This window comes from Ambystoma mexicanum, chromosome 7q (assembly GCF_040938575.1).
Source record: "Ambystoma mexicanum isolate Mex_15411 chromosome 7q, UKY_AmexF1_1, whole genome shotgun sequence".
Classification (NCBI taxonomy): domain Eukaryota; kingdom Metazoa; phylum Chordata; class Amphibia; order Caudata; family Ambystomatidae; genus Ambystoma; species Ambystoma mexicanum.
The window spans coordinates 1135247123-1135264937 of NC_090941.1; the positions used below are offsets into that span (position 1 = coordinate 1135247123).

The following is a 17815-nucleotide window of genomic DNA, read 5'->3' on the forward strand; positions in this document are numbered from 1 at the left end:
GCACAGACTCAATGGATATTTCTAATGTTATGTGAGTAAATATTCAGGCGTTTTCATACCGGGATGAGGGAATGATGAATGGATGCATGGACAGATGATTTGATACAGAGTTTGCCATGTACAGGGCTTCTTGGAATCTATCCGCCTCCCCTGCGCTATGTGATGCAGGGCTGCCATAGTGGGACCATCGTCTATCTGGCCTTGTTGAGCCCTCCCTGTCTCGACGCGCCTTCAGACACTTGTGTCCATGCACGTTAACATTCCCATCTGATGGATTCTGTTTTGACAGACGCATGCACAGGTACACTCGTTTGTGATGGTGTTTACACCTCGATATAGATGGTTATGAGTCGCAAGTGGTTTTGGGGTGGTGTTGATCCTTTGGAGTGGGCTAGCATGCATATGGCTGTGGATTTAGTGTGATCATTGAAGTGAGTTGTTCGAATGTAGTTCTGATGGCCATTCTGTTCTTTTTCTTTTCTTTTGGTTGACAGGTATCTCCTCCCCTTTTGCCACTGCCATCTGTATGCCACTCCTGCAGATGGCTTTTACTCCCGACACCTGCTGCTTCGTGTTAATCAGTGGAGCAGCATTACGATCTTATGGGACGATCGCCAATGGGCCACATGCCCTTACGCAGTACTAGTGGCTCGGAGCAACATTTCGGCCTTTCAGCTGGACTAGTGCCTCCCCATTGGGACGGCCCTGCGGTTCTGTGCGCTTCCATGTTGCCTTTTCGTACGTGAATGTGGCTCTGTGTACCATGATGGGACAGGGCGTCACACAAGTAGTAGCTGGTCATTTCTTGCGGATGCAGCCCACAATGGTGAAATGTGTTTTGGAGTTCATGGCCTAATGGCTGTATGGGCTTGGTGATTTTGTTGTGCATTAAATTTCTATTCTGATATGGGCCGTGTAGCGTTCTTCTTTGCGAGTGATGTGGCATATTCCTATTTGGGGAGCGATGTATTGTGAGGAGATCTGCATTGGTTCCAGCTTCGGAGTTTAGTTGCGTGGTACTGTGCTGGGCGCGTTTGCCTACGTAGCCCAGTGAGGTCAGGGATGGGGGCTGCCAATATGACTGTTTGAATGTTGTCATGCTCAGGGGCGGGGGATTGGGTTTTGTGTAACAGATGCCGGTCAGCCAGGTGGACTGGTGGAATGATGTGATTTTCGGAATATTGCTGGTCACAGGTGCCTGTGTTTGCGTGCGTTTCGGGGGGGGGGACTGTGGTCATGTCCATTGGAATGGCTTCTGTATTCGTGCCATCTGTGCCCTGCAGCTCCCATTGGCCCCTCTTGTGAATCTTTTGTTCGTTGGCATGCATGGGTGACTTGTACATTTCACTGGTTGCATTGTGACTTCATTGCACCTACGGGGAGTTGTACTTTGTGGGCAGGGAGCGGTGTACAGGCACTCAGTGGGGCCGTTTACGGTTGATTCGCGATGCCGTACTTCTCACCATGGCGGAATGGTACTTTCCGCCATGCTTGATGGCGTTAGGTACATGTCCGCTAGGGTCGGAATTCGTGTACCCTTGCGCCATGGTGGTATTTACGGTTTGGCATGGCGCGCGCGCGCGTACTTGGTGCAGTTAGCGTTGGCGTTCACTACGGTGTCGCTAATGGCTTCGTACTTTGCGGTGACGGGTCATAGTCGCACCGAGCGCTATTCGATGGCGGTATTGCATTTCCGCCATCGTTTTTCGATTTCCGCCAGGGTCGTAATGAGGCCCTCTATTAAGAATTTTGATTTGGCGGCATTGTTCTCCAAGATTAATGGATGTCAGAGTTACGTTTTTACAAAGAAACCTCCACCTCTCCACAGTCATATCAGAGCCAAGGACCTCAGACCACTTAGTTAACAACCCCTCTGCTGGCGTGTACTGTTGGCTCAGATTTCTATATACTTTGGACGCCATACCACCTAATGTCTTATATTCAGGTAGCCATAACTGCCAACCACCGCCATCAACAGTTCTCTGGTTCCGCAGCAAACCTCTCAATTTTCTGTATTCACCCACTGTACAGTCTCTGAGATCTTTAATTTGTGAAAGTCTTCTATAGCTGATCCATTTGCCGTCTTCCATCAGATCACTCAACCATAGTACACCACTCAGGAGCCAGTTCAACCACAATAGCGGCCTCCCATTCAGCAAAATACCTGGATTCAACCAGATAGGAATGTAATCATTATCACATACCTTACGCTTACTTTTCTTCCATAGTTCCCTCCAACAAGTTCTCAGGAATCCTGTCGGCGGAAATGAGCGATAACCAGATCCATCCACCGTGGACAGTATGGCCCTAGGCGGCAACGGAGAAGAACTACTTGATTCCGCCAGCGTCCAAACATCCTCCGAATCTTCAATAAATGGAACCAGATGCCTGGCTCCAAAGGCCAAATGATAATTCTCAAAGTCAGGAACCCCCAAACCTCCACAGTCTTGGGGCAGCTGCAATTTCCACAAGCTGAGGCGTGGCTGTTTGTTCTCCCAGAGAAAAGACTGGATTAAACTCTCAATTGTCCGCCAATGGCCCTTCTTTACGTCCAGGGGAAGCACACTGAGCACATAGTTGATTTGCGGTGTTGATGTCATTTTGATGGCATTCACTCTCCCCCAGAGACTCAATTTAAGTGCATTCCATCTCTTCAGGTCCACCTCCAAAGATTGAATCACATGACATCCATTATTTTCGAGACATCATTCGTTAGCCAAATCCCAAGGTATCTCATCTTATTCGGACACCACTTAAAGGGAAAACCCTGCATCTTCAAAACAGTGCAAGTGGTTGATGCCGGCAGCGCTTCCGACTTGGTCCAATTGATCTTGTATCCAGATTGCTTGTTGAACACATGGATCAACTCCATCAGCCACGGAATGGAGCTCTCCACATTCTGAACCACCACAGCATGTCATCCGCATACAACCAAACTTTCTGGGAGGCTGCACCAAAGCGTACGCCCTCAATTATATCCTCTTCTCTTATCCTCACAGCCAGCAATTCCATGGCGATCACAAACAGAATTGGCGACAGTGGACAGCCTTGCCTCGTCCCTCTCCCAAGTTCAAAAATGCCCGAGTCCATGCCATTAGTCCGAACACAAGCAGTCGGCCGGGAATACAGCAGTCTTATCCATCCGATCATGGTATCTCCAAAACCAAAGCCTTTCAATGTACTTAAAAGATATGTCCATTCAATAAGGTCGAAAGCTTTCTCAGCATCCAAGGACAACGTCACCACATCATTATGGTGTTCTTTGCTTTCATACAGTGTCAGCAACAATCTTCTCACATTTTCTGAAACATGTCTGCCTTTTACAAATCTAGATTGGCCTACATCTATGATATCCATCAGCGCATTCTCAATCCTCAAAGCTAACGCCTTGGCGAAAATCTTGTTGTCCGTGTTCAATAAACTGATCGGCCTATAGCTGCCAGTTTTCACTGGTGATCGTCCCTCCTTCAGAAAAACGGAGATTGAAGCATGTCTTGTTGAACTTGGAAGGCACCCATTCCTCAAAGAGGCGCGCAGCATCTCTAGCATCAAAGCAAACACCTCTTCTGGGAAAATTTTGAAAAGTTCAGCTGGTAGCCCATCCGGGCCTGGACACTTCCCAGAATTCAGCGCATAAGCAGCCAACCTGAGATCCTCCACGTTCAAATCTCTTTCCATACACTCCAAGGATTCCAAACTCACTTTCTTCAGATGGCAGTCATCAATGAATTGACCAATTGTACGCTCAGATAAGTTGATCTCTGAAGAGTACAGGGTTTTATAATACGACAGAAATGCTGCATTAATCTCCACAGGATCAAAAGTCACCAACCCATCCTGTCTTTCCACTGCATTGACAGATCTGCCACTGTCCATAACCCTCAACCGATGTGCCAGAAGTCGATCACATTTTTCTCCTTTTTCATAGTAGTTGCTTTTGGTTCTAAAAAGCAACCACTCAGCCTTCGAAGAATACAAATCTTCCAATCGTCTCCTTTTCTGCTTCAATATTTTAATAGTCTCATCTGAAATGTTTTGCATATTATTTCTCTCAAGATCCTGAATGTCCACAATAAGCTTTTTCACTTCTGCATCTCTCATTTTTTTCTTTTTGCTGGACAAACCAATCAACAATCCTCGCATATATGATTTGAAGGCTTCCCACACAAACTCCACCCTGACTTCACCAGTCTAATTCACAGATATAAAGAATCTCGCTTCTTGAACAATTTTGTCCACAATTTCATCGTCGTCCTAGAGGGAGACATTCATCCGCCAGGTGTTAGACCTAGGAACCGGGAAGGTCAATCGCAAGTCTATTGAGATTGGAGCATAGTCCGAAACAAGTAGTGATCCGATGTTACCCCTTTGGAATGATTGTGTACAGAGGCCAGAGGTCATAAAGAGGTCGATTCTCGAATAAGCATTATGCCTTGCAGAGAAGAAAGTATATTGTCTCGTAGAAGGGTTTTGCAATCTCCAAACATCTGTGAGGTTCCATTCATCAATTAGTCTCTTTAATGCTGTTCTTTTCAGAGCGTTGGCATTGTCCACACCCCCCACACTTTTATCAAGTCCAGGTTCTAAAACCACATTGAAGTCCCCTCCCAAAATCACATTAATCGCATTTACATTCTGCAACATTTGCGTTAAAGCTACAAAAAAACTACCATCACCCCCATTCGGAGCATATATATTGCAGAAACAATACTGAGCATCCTGAATATGTGCAGTGACACATACTATCCTTCCATCCCCATCCTTCACACACTTCATCCCAGTGATCTGGAGATTCTTCCTAAAAAGAATACACACACCCCTAGAACCAGTAGTGAACGATGAACCATAAACATCACCAACCCACTCCTTTTTCCACTTATCTATATCCGCATCTAACAAATGAGTCTCCTGAAGCATCGCGACATCCACCCCCATCTCCCCTAGTTTACTCAAAATCACCTTCCTCTTGACAGCACAATGTGCACCATTCACATTCCAAGATACCACTCTGAAATTCCTCTGATAAGTGTAAGACATTGCTAGATCCCGTTTCCCAATCCTTGCAATGAATTCACAAGACGCAATACTACCTAAACCTATAGTCAGGTAAAGAAATGAAATAAAATAAAAAATAAAAAAAACACACTCCTGGGCTTGAACCACCCAACCATCCAGAACATCCCTTCCAGCTACACGCTGAAAGGGACTACCCCCCTCCCTCCCTTAGGTCAGCCTATAGAAAGCCCATAAAGGGTGTCACAGACCACATTTGGTCAAATTCAAATGAAGTTGAAAATACAATTTGGTCTAAAGGAATTCCCACAACTCTCCAGCAAATGAAAGCACAAATAAGAGCATTCCTGAATAGATGCAACATCCCCTACTCAAAAACGCTAAATACCACACCATGTGTCAATCGCATGCCTAGACAAAACCTGAATTCTCTTATTATAACCATCAACGAATCACACTAATCCACCTACCGTCACAACCATCAGTGTAAACATCACAAATCCCAACTACTGCGGGCATGCTGAGCAATTGAGCGTGAATCATCACTAGAAAGTGTGAGCAAGTGTACAGAGAGTTGCAAAATACCTGTGTCCCTGCACCCTACCAAATGAGATTAGAAGCCAGATACAGCATTAAACTTTTCCATGGCATTCACACACCAATCCATGACTTTCCCGGTGGCCTTACCACTCACCTTGTCAAGCATAAAAATCAGAATCTCCGGTATTTCCTGGACACTACATTCCCCCATGTGACTTCCATGGCACAAAACTGCAACCCCCACCGTGTTAATCCAAATGTACTGTATAACTGGGCACTCCAGATATAACGTGTTGGCACATCACTCATTGCGCTTTGAGAATGGAATCAAACCCTCTCCAACGTAAGCATTACTGCAAAAAAAAACCTAATGGAAAATTCTGTCTGTGATTTGGTAAGTAGACAGAGGTGCACAGTCATATCTTAACCATAGGCCTCGTCAGTGTTCACATTAGATGACAGCACTATTACATTCTCACAGCTGATTTCGTTACTGCACGAAAGGAAACGTACCCATGCAAAGTAAAAGGTGTAGACTACAGTGGAACCCCAGGTACCCAATAGTGACAACTCGCACCTTCTTTATGCAGTGATGGTAATGGCATACAGTTGGCTTCGTTATTACAGTACAAGTACATGTCAAATATACCCCACTCAGCATGTCAGGGGTGTGCAACCAGGACAAGAACAACTGTTACATGTGCAGGGGATTAGCATTGGGCAGCATACTCGCAAACGTGGCATTCCTTCATCTAATTCTGGCTATGGAAACACATTACAATGTGATCAACGTACCACAGCAGTCCGGGATAAAGCCGTGCAAAGAGCATTCCCCTCCCCTCAGCCACAACACATGCACCCCAGCCTCTACACCCACTGTGCCCCCCAAACACCTGAGCATGCAGCAAGGCACATTGCCCGGAACACGCGTGCTGCGGCCCCAAAGGAGAACGCGCCACTACGCCTTACCTCAAATGTGCGTCAACAGTGGCCGGTCACACGCATCCACCAATCCAACACACCACTGCTGGCAAGACTCCGAATGGTGTCGCATGGCCGACATTTCCGGACAGCACGACACCTCCCGCACTCCGTCCAAACAAAAACAAGCACCATCACCTATAAAAAATCTATAGAGCGCGTACTGCCGTAGAGTAAAGCACCCATTATCCGAGCCCACATCAAGCCTACGCTCGAGCGAAAAACCGTTACAGCATATTTGAAACATTAATAACGCTCTGATACCTAAACAAACCAATTCCCATCTAATAAATTCAGGAAAAAATGAATCAATAAAGAAAAGTAACCTTACATATTCACAGCTTCATACATCATGCATCACATCAATCTGCAATACTATTATCCAAGTTTAAGCCCCCAGCCCTCAGCCACTTTTCAGCTTCAACTGGATCCTCTGTGGTTTTGACACCTGATCCAAAAAATATCTTCAGTGTCGCTGGTTTCACCAGCAGAGTTTTAATCCCCTTTTCTTGTGCCAAAGCTTTTGCACTTTTGAACGCCTTCCTCATTTCCACTATTTCCTTAGGGAAATCTGGATAGATCGCCAATTGATCTCCATTTAGCAGAAGTTTTCCTTTTTCTCTCGCAGCCTTTAAAATCCTTTCCTTTGCACTCACTCTGGACATCACCATGATGATCTGTCTTGGTTTTCCGGCCTGGACCAGCTTACCAGCTCTAAAGGAGTAATCCATGTCCATTTCTTTTAGGATGTTGTTACCCAAAGTTGCTTCCAGTACTCCTCTGACTCTGTGATCGAGGTTTTTGTCCAAAGCAGGGTCTTCACTCACACCCAGCAAGCGCAAGTTCAAGTTCCTTTGATCAGCCTCCAACATCAGGTTCCTCCTCTTCAAATCAGAAACTTCATATCTCAACTCCTTGTAGGCCCTATAACTCCCTGCAACCTCCGTGGCCAAGGTTGTATTTTCTGCTTCCACTTTGGTGACTCTATTCTCCAGGCGACCGACTTGAGAGGACAATTCACTGAGGGTAAACTTCATTTCCTTCACATCCTGGGCAATCTGGAGAAGCAGTGCATACATGTCACCATTCTCTGAACTCTCACCCATCTTCTCCCCTTGTTTAGCTTTTTTGGAGTTGGGGTTGTCAGGGATCTCAATCTTCTTCTTTGATATCAGCGCAGGATTCATTTTTCTCAATTTCCCATATTATTATTATCCATAGGCTGGGAGGGAGCAGGAGCAGTTGGTTTAAGCTGCTGCCTTGTTCACCAACATTCCAGAATCTAACCGACTTATACCTTGTATAATCTGTAAAATGAATCTACGATCATTTATTTATTCTCCTAAAATGAACTGTGACTTACAAACCTTTATACCGTTTAATTTCTTTGTACACACACACACACACAAATAATGTTAAACTAATAACAATATATAGACTTCATATGATCAAACAAAATTACATGCACACTCTATCATCAAATCTCAAAGAATAATATTTGTACAAACACATACTTGGTTTTAATTTTTTTAGATTATATAATTACTTACATTTATATAGGACAAGCAGGCTATGACATTGACTCCCTCTTATGTGGAAAAGCAGTCTATCACATGGACTCACTATTACGTGGACAAGCTTAGTTACATGAATAGTGGTATACAGTGGTACATTATGATTTTGACAAGCCATAGTAAAGATATTTTCTTTCCTACAGTTAGTCATAAGATAGTTTTAATGGTTTTGAGAAAGGCACTGAGCATTTCAATTTAAAAAATCTATGTCTAAATTAAAAACAGTGCAGTATACAAACCGAATTACTAATTTCTTTCTTTTACAATTGCAGTGAAGACCATTCTCCTGAAAATAAGCAGCCGAATTTGAATTACAAAGAACAACTAAGAAGCAAACTGCTCATTTTAGAAAAAAAGTAAGTAGATTGTTACCCTAATATTAGAATTATTACTCAAACACACTCTAATGTTAATTCATGCTACTTCTGTACCTAGAAATAGAGATTCTGCACCATTCTGACCAAAAATCCTCCCGTCTTAAACAGTGATTTACTGGCAGAATGGCCCAGAAATTCCTATTTTTCACCACACAAATCACCCAACTCAGCCACTACAATTTAGATGTTGTAGAAGAAACAACTGTTTTAATTGTATAGCTTTAGATATACTATTTATACTTCTCCACACCACTGGCTTACTTTTTTCTGTCATCTAAACCCCAGTTTATTAACACATAATTCAAGAATACCCATCCCTAGTAGTTGTACTTCCCAATGCACAATCACACACCATTACATACATCTTTATCATGTAACTAAAACACTCATGCACACAACACACATGCATTGCAGAACACCCTAACCCATACCTTCTGTATTTTATTCAACAGACCCTAAAGCATGCCTACCAAAAAGCAACTCCGTAGAAAGGAACGCAGAAGTAGAGCAAATGAAAAGAAAAGTCTCCAACATAAACATCCATTTGCAGCAGAATTTGGAATTTGCAAAAAAAAGTTGAATCACAACAGCTAATACAGTCATGGAGTGAAACAGAAGAAGTTTCTAGTACAAAAACTTTTCCTCCTCTATCAAAAAGTAAAACAACCCAAAAAACAATTAACAGAAAATCAACTATCACTACAAATAAAACGTATTCTATAAATCTTGATATAGTACAAAGTAAGCATACCAAGAAAAGTATTTTAGCCAAATGTTCCGTCACAAAGTCCTTCAAAATCTTATAAAAACAGGATAAAAACCAGGTTCAACACTTCAAACCTATCGTAGGAAAGTAATCTTAGAAGCGTTGATAGACAGTTCACTTCTTCTCAAAAGAAAGTTATTTATTTTAGTGTTAAACAGAATGAAACCACTAACAAAACTAATAACTAAATTACAAAAGAGACTTCTCAATAAACGAAATGTCAACAGAAATAACTTCTTAAATATCTGTGGAGGTGAATGGAGTCACACTACAAGCACAGAACCATACTTTAATGAAGAAGCCTACAAACAAAAGCAAACAAATACAATTGCCATACATAGCAGTGGTCGAGGTTATGAAAAAGTTAATAATACCATAATGGAACAAGAAGTACTCCTTAGAAAAATATGCCCTGAAAACGTAGATTTACCCCTCCATTCAACTGAATCAGAACATCTAGTGTACAAATGGCCATGCACGTCAATGAGTAACATTCCCAAATCCCCCAAAAAATGTCAAGTCTTTACGCCAATTCCTCAATCAATATGTGAAAAGCAAAGACAAAATCAAAATTAAACTCCTGCAAAATATGGATTCTTGTCCAGTACGCAAGTACACAGGACTACATGGACATTCATTGGCCTGCATTACAGGACCTACTTGCAAAACACCCTTCCATGATATCAAAAGGATATAAACACATCATGCAAGTATAAGAAATCTAGTTTATAAACTGTACTATGCTAAAAGTCCTGCTTTAGCACTAGCCAATTTAAATAACATTCTTCTACATGAATTCCATCTGCTTTACGGAGCTCCATCTGATCCAACGCATCTCGCGCACATCGCGAAGGCCTCCGCCATGGAAGGCATGATCACCGCCGACAATGCTTTTGTTAAAGCATCTTTTGAAATTCGCGCCGAAACGACACCGCTTCCCGCCCGCAGCCCGCAGCCTGATACGGCTTCCCGCCCTGCCGGCTCCACCCCCCCCCACCATGAAGGGAGACGGGGCTCACCGCCAGGCGAAGCCGCGAGGACAAGGCCAGAGGACAAGGCCTGCACTCCTCTTTGCAGCTCTTCGCTGCTCGGCTGCCATCTGCCACGATACTATGCATCATCACAGAGGTAAGGAGCTTGCCCACTGCCTCCTCCTACACCAGGACTTGGCCACCAGGAGCTCCAGACTACGTGCTCGCACTATAGAGCCCACCATCAGCTCCAACCCCCTTCCCACTAACATCCGCAATGCGCGGCTATGCTCCCGTATCTCGCAACCCAACCCACCCACTTACATGGCCATATCCAGGCGGTTAACCACAAAGCCTAAAGCCTTCTCAATTACCACCAGTGCAAAATGTGTGATATGCAATTCTTCTACCCCCATTGTGAATGCTATTGTGCCAAATGTGATCTCACCTGTGCCCACCACTCCCAAAACTGCGCCCCCCAGTGCAAAATGTGTGATATGCAATTCTTCTACCCCATTGTGAATGCTATTGTGCCAAATGTGATCTCACTTGTGCCCACCACTCCCAAAACTGCGCCCCCAGTGCAAAATGTGTGATATGCAATTCTTCTACCCCCATTGTGAATGCTATTGTGCCAAATGTGATCTCACCTGTGCCCACCACTCCCAAAACTGCCCCCCCAGTGCAAAATGTGTGATATGCAATTCTTCTACCCCCATTGTGAATGCTATTGTGCCAAATGTGATCTCACCTGTGCCCACCACTCCCAAAACTGCGCCCCCCCAGTGCAAAATGTGTGATATGCAATTCTTCTACCCCCATTGTGAATGCTATTGTGCCAAATGTGATCTCACCTGTGCCCACCACTACCAAAACTGCGCCCCCCAGTGCTAAATATTTCATATCCAATTCCTCTACTGCCGTCCACCACAACACCACTGGAGCCCCCAGCTCCACACCGACCATGCCCATCACCTCACCCTCTCCTCCCACATACCCCTCCCTAGTCGTCACAGAACCCCACCTCAAATGCGCCATGATCAATGCTAGATCCATCAGCGCCCACGCCCTAGACATTCACGACCTCATAACCTCCCATGACCTTGACCTGCTCATGATATCAGAAACATGGCTGCACGATGCCTCTGGCCCTGCGCTCTCCCTGGCACTCCCTTCTGGCTACTCCATCACCAGACAAGATCGCCCCTCTAAAGGTGGAGGGGTCGCAATCATCGCTAAGGACTGCTATAGTATTAGAAAGGTAGAAAAACCCCTACACAGCAACTATGACTACCTCCAGGTCAAATTTATCCTCTCCCCCAACTGCACCATTACCGCTCATATTGTCTATCGCCCTCCTGGCCCATTAGAAGACTTCCAAGCCGCCCTCATCCATCTCATATCTGACAACCTCAAAAAACATTCGAAAGCCATTCTCCTTGGGGACCTCAATTTAGGCCTCCAGGATAAAAAGGACCCAGCAGCTAAATCCTTTGACTTAGCCCTAACAACACTAGGCTATAAGAACACCATCTTTAACCCAACGCACACTCAGGGCAGAACACTCGACTGGATTGCTCAGCACAACTGCCCACTCATCATCACTGGAAACACTCCCACCCCATGGTCTGACCACCATATCATCACATTTAGCATCCTCACCACCAGCTCCTCTACCCCGCCACCCCAACCCCTACCACCTTGCCTCACGAGAAGCTCCCGCCAGCTCACTAAGGAAAGACTACTGCCCTTCCTACAAGGCCCAGTTTTCAGACCACCTTTCTCCGCAGACCCAGAAACTCTTGCATCAACCTACGATGCTGCCATTAAAGCAGCTATCAACTCCATTGCCCCACTAAAACCCCGTAAATACAAACCTACCACCCACTCTAACTCCTGGTTCACCCCAGACTTGCTCGCACTCCGAAACGAGAAAAAGGCAGCACTTACTCAGTGGCAAACGTCCCACACTGACAAAGACAAGCTGATCTTTAAAGCCTGCTCCACCGAGTACAAAAAAGCTATCACCCGGGCAAAATCCAAATCCTTTGAATCCAGAATTTCGGAAGCCCAATCCAGCACAAAAGAAATCTTTGCTATTTTTAAGGAGCTAGAGACTCCTACTCCCACCCCCCAGAACTTCACCAAAGACAAAGCCTGGTGCGACGAAATTCAAACGGCAATGCTAACTAAACTGAGCCGCCTCCAAAGCAAAATACTAGCTACCAAACAAGCCCTGCCCAATACTCATATCCCTGTCCCACCACCAGCCCAAGACCCTCCCCAACCCTTCTCCTTCAAACCTATACAGGAAAAGGACATCATTAACATAATGAAGAACATCAAAGCATCAAACTGTAAAGGTGATGCTTGCCCAGCCACTCTCATCAAGGACTGCACTGAAGCAATTGCTCCCTTCCTGACAGCATTTGTTAATGCCTCCTTCACAGCAGGGAAAGTCCCCACCTCCCTCAAGGAAGCATGGGTCCGCCCCTCCTAAAAAAACCTACTCTCGATCCCACCTCCCCCAACAATTATAGACCCATCACCACCGTCCCTTTCCTCCTCAAAATACTCGACAAAGCAGCCTATCTGCAGGTTCAGCACTACATCGAAGAAAACAAACTCCTGGGACTCCGCCAATTCGGCTTCCGCCCTAGACATGGGACTGAAACCGCCCTACTTGACCTGAAAAACCAAATGGACGATGCCAGAGACATGGGCAAATCAGCTCTTCTCCTACTCCTTGACTTATCTGCAGCGTTCGACCTTGTAGATCATGACGTCCTTTGCCATCATCTCTCCTTCACTGCCAAGTTCTCCCCTGACGCCACAGCATGGATCAAATCCTTCCTACAAGACAGAACCATGCAAGTATTCTCCGACCTAGCCTCTGCCTCACCCACTACCATACTCTTTGGCGTGCCCCAAGGCTCATGCCTCTCCCCCACACTCTACAACATCTTCACACGACCCCTCTTCCTCATCCTCGACGCTATGGGTATATCCTACACTAACTACGCGGACGATACCCAGATCCTCCTTACCCTCACAGGCAACTACGACACCGACTCCATGACCCTTAACAACCTCTACAACACCATCCAAGCCTGGATGGCACACAATGGACTATGCCTCAACTCTGACAAGACAGAACTCCTACTGGTAGGTTCCCCCGAAACGCTAAAAAAACTTGACTCCCAATTCAGTCACTTCACCATCGACACCATCAAAATACCTGTTTCAGACTCAGTCAAAACTCTTGGAGTCTATCTAGACTCTAACCTCTCCATGGACAGACAAGTCAACGCCATTGCCTCCTCAGCCGCATATCATGCTAAACTGATCAACGCAGTCAGGCCTTTCCTCTCCAAAGACAACTGCACAAACATAGCCAGAGCCATCACCGGCTCCAGGCTAGACTACTGCAACATACTCTTCCTAGGAACCTCAAAAAAAAACCTGGAGAGGCTACAAGTAATCCAGAATAATGCTCTCCGAGCAGCCCAACTTATTGCCAAAAGGGACCACATCTCGGAAGCCAGAAAACTAGCCCACTGGCTCCCAATAAAGGAAAGAATAATCTTCAAAGCGCTCACACTGACACACAAATGCATCCATCTCACTGCCCCCGATTACCTCTCACAAAGAATCAAATCCGTCGCCTCCACAAGACCTACAAGATCACCCTACACCAACATGCTCTCTGTGCCATTAGTAAAAAGATCCAGAGCAGGGGGATCCAGCTTCCCCTATCTCGCACCCACTCACTGGAATGCCCTACCTCCCACCATCCGCGGTGAGCCCTCCCTCCTAGCCTTCCGCAAAGCACTGAAAACCACCCTCTTCTCATAAGGTCCCTCGCAGCTGCATAATACCAACCATATGACCCACTGCCTAATCTGTATTGACCAACCGCATAAGCTGTAATGATAACCTTGCTTGTTCCTATCTGTATTACGCCTCTTACTGATACTATGCCTGTAACTAAGCTCATGCAAGTAACAGCGCCTCAATGCCCCTGGGCTGCTTGCGCGCTATACAAATTTAAATAAATAAATAAATAAATAAATGGTACAGCAAAAGACCTGCTAGAAGAAATTGACTATATCCAGACAAAATATTTTGGAAGTGAAACCCACTTACAAGATGAATTAGCTGTAAACCAACTTCGAAACAAATCTGCACATGGCAACCTTTCACTACACACATGCAAAAAAGAAATACTAAAATTTGAAAGTACTTCAGCTGAAGTACCAAACCACGTGTGTGTATGTTGCCGCAGAACTTTTTATAAAAGTAACACAAAAACTGTAGACCTATCATACAAAATAGAAGACAATGAAGATTCTAAATGGTTTGAATTAGCTCTCTACCTTATAGCAGAAAACAACTAAGAAATAACTGACCCCATAATACTTTGCAGTTACTGCACTACAAAACTTGACAACAACCAAACTCCTTCACGTGCTATCACAAATAACTTGGAATTATATCCACTACCAAAACCCCTTCAACAACTTAATTTATATGAGAGGATCATAATTCAAACAGTGCACCCATTTCAAGCAATAATACGCCTTCAACCAAAAACTGCAAAATTACCTCCCTCTGAATTAGTAAAAGGTATTCGTGGAAAAGAAGTGTATTTACCATTAGATCTAAAAGAAAATGTGCACACTCTAGGAGTGCAACGTCCAATGCAGCAATCTTTAATTATCTTGGTAAATGGAGTACCTACAAAAGACAAAAACATTTGGCAACAACTGGTAGATTTACATAAAGTTAGAGAAGTCCTGCAATATCTTAAAGAGAATAATGAATATTACAAAGAAATTAATATTGAAGAAAACTTGAAAGATACAACTGAAATAATTCAAGAGACACAAGAAGCTGGTCAATTTGAGCTCCTAGATCCTGCAACAATATCAAACACTTTAAACCATTATACAATTCATCCATTGCACTCTAATGACACCATAGAAGATGCACTGGAAACGTACCAAATGCGTCAAACAAAAGTATCACCAATCAGCATATGGGAAAAAAGTATAGAAGCACGTGCTTTTCCTCTACTCTTTCCTACTGGCAAAGGAGGAAGATACGATGATCGACCTATTCAAATATCAGCATCAGAATATCGCTCATTACGAATGTATTCTGAAGATCCCAGATTTTGACAAAATGTGGAATACATATTCCACCTACTCTTTGAAAGTGAACTAGCAACTTTATGTTACGGAGTTGCACACATATTAAAATCAGGATCACACTTTCAAAATATGACAGCTACACAATTATTACAAAAAGTTCAACAAAAAGATGAGGTTTTACAAGCAAATCTTACAAATCTATTAGCAAATATGCGTGGTACTAAAGAGTACAGGTTTCGACGTCATGGAGATGTACGTTATATGATCAGAAACCTTGGCCCACCTACTTGGTTTGTTACATTAAGTTGTGCAGAATATGCATGGGAAGATTTACATGCTTTCCTACGCATATCAAACGAAAACAAAACAAACATAGATATACTAATACCTAGAGAACTTTGTTCACAGGATCCTGTTAATGTTTCAAGATATTTTCACCATCGCTTCATTGCTATGCTACATTTTATTTGTAACAAAACTGTTCCCCCCCTTGGAGAAGTGAAACACTTCTTTTGGCGAAAAGAATACCAAGCCAGAGGAGCACCACATGTCCACATGCTTTTATGGATTAAAGATGCTCCTAAATTTGGTCAAGACAGTGATGCCACTGTTTTACAGTTTATTGAAAAATATGTCACTTGTGAAATTCCATCAGAATCCGCAAATAGTGATCTTCATGCAAAAATTGTACAATTCCAAAGACACAAATGTGGCAAATATCGTCGTCGCAAATACAAAAACAAAGGGAAATACTACACCAAATGCCGATTTGGTTTCCCTAGACCAGTTACAAATACAGGTCAAGTGAACAACCTCATGTCTTCAGTTAGACATAGTGTTAAGGTAAGACACCTAAAAATACATATTGCATAAAAAGAAAAGAAGAAGAAAAATATATCAATGATTACAATGCAATCATTGCCCACTTATGGAATGCAAACATAGACGTGCAGTACATTGCAGACAATTCTACTGCAGTTGCACGATATGTCACAGCATACTTAACCAAATCAGAAAAGACAGAGCTCCAAGACCTCTGGAATGACCAGTCATCAGATAAAACAGTGTCTCAGAAATTATACAGCTTGGGCATACAAATGCTGTCCCATAGAGAATGTGGATCCTATGAAGCAGCTGATCGATTAACTGGTACTGCATTGTATGGTAAATCTGCAAATATAGTATGGCTAAGTCTTGGTCCAGCTAAATCTAGAAAAAGAGTTATAAAATCGTACGAAGATATAGAAACAATAGCCAAACAAGATCCCAACAGCCAAGACATTTAAAAAAACTATTTATTGGACACATACTACTCAAACAGGAGTACCACTTTGGAAACCATGAGCCTATACCACATAGCCCAAAACTACACATACAAAAATAATATAAAACCTGATGAACAAAACCGTAAATACAAAGTGACAAACTGTGAAGGCAGCTTAGTAAAACTCACCAAACCAAATTTAATTAATCATATCAAATTGTCATTAAAGACTCCTCAACATAAAGAAGTTTCAGAGGCATGTGGAATCTGCTTAGATCACATGCTGTGCATAGGCCGACATCTAGGGGAAGCTGCGGAGTATTACAGTTTGTTTTTGAAACTCGAAAATTGGGCGTCGACATAGGGCGTGCCAGTAATACTATCCCTAGTGTGACGTCCACTGTACCCATGATCTCTCACGCGTCTAGGACCCTCAGATTGATTTTTTCTGCCATGCTGGTCGGAAGCACTGAGCGGAGTTCCCTGATTTAGTCAGATTTTGCTAATATTGTTATATATTTCCCCGTTTATTCCACCTCTACCTCGAGTATCTGAACATCGGCACTCGACGCCGGATCGGAGAAAATTCAACCGCCGGACTACAGCGACGGATTTGGGCCTCGGAAGGCCTCTGGCCTTGACGTGGGCCTCGGAAGTCCTCTGGACTCGGCCCTGCAAGTAGGGAGAGTGGGGGGTGGCACATATCCTACACTCTGTTTAATATAGGTACATTACTTATATTCCTACACTCCCAGCCCGCTGCCATAGGGTGCGTATGGAGGGTACCCCCTTTCAATTTTGCCCCAAGTGCAACCGCAAGTATCCTTGGGTTGACAGACACGCCACGTGTAACCTCTGCTTGCCGAGGGACCACCCCGAGGCGAATTGCAGAGCGTGCAGTCGGTTTAAACCGAAGACCCTTAAGGACCGTTCAACAAAGCGTTGGGCCGACCACGCCAGGCGACAAGAGGCCATGGCCGCGGAGGGTGCCTTCAGCGATGGCAGCGACGCCGTACTTTCGGACGGCGAGGGCAATGTGGCGTCGATGGACAGCCAAGCGCAAGTCCCCGACCTCGGAAGGTTGTCCGGCAGGGCAGCTATGGGGAAGACCCCTGGTGACACGAGCGCTACCCACACCACTTCCAGCAAACAGAAGTCCAACCAAGACTCGACGCG

The 17815-nt window shown here is 44.3% G+C and overlaps 1 protein-coding gene across 3 annotated transcripts in view; it reads left to right on the top strand.

Moving 5' to 3' along the window:
- LOC138528692 (zinc finger protein 271-like) overlaps positions 1-17815 on the top strand; it is a 163652-nt gene that overhangs the window by 41791 nt on the left and 104046 nt on the right. For 2 of the 3 annotated variants that reach the window (XM_069640549.1, XM_069640551.1), the window contains exon 2: positions 8381-8464. The exons of the other annotated variant lie outside the window; for it this stretch is intronic. The gene's annotated coding sequence lies outside the window, so the exon portion shown is untranslated. The remainder of the gene's footprint in view (positions 1-8380; positions 8465-17815) is intronic. 3 annotated transcript variants of the gene reach the window in all.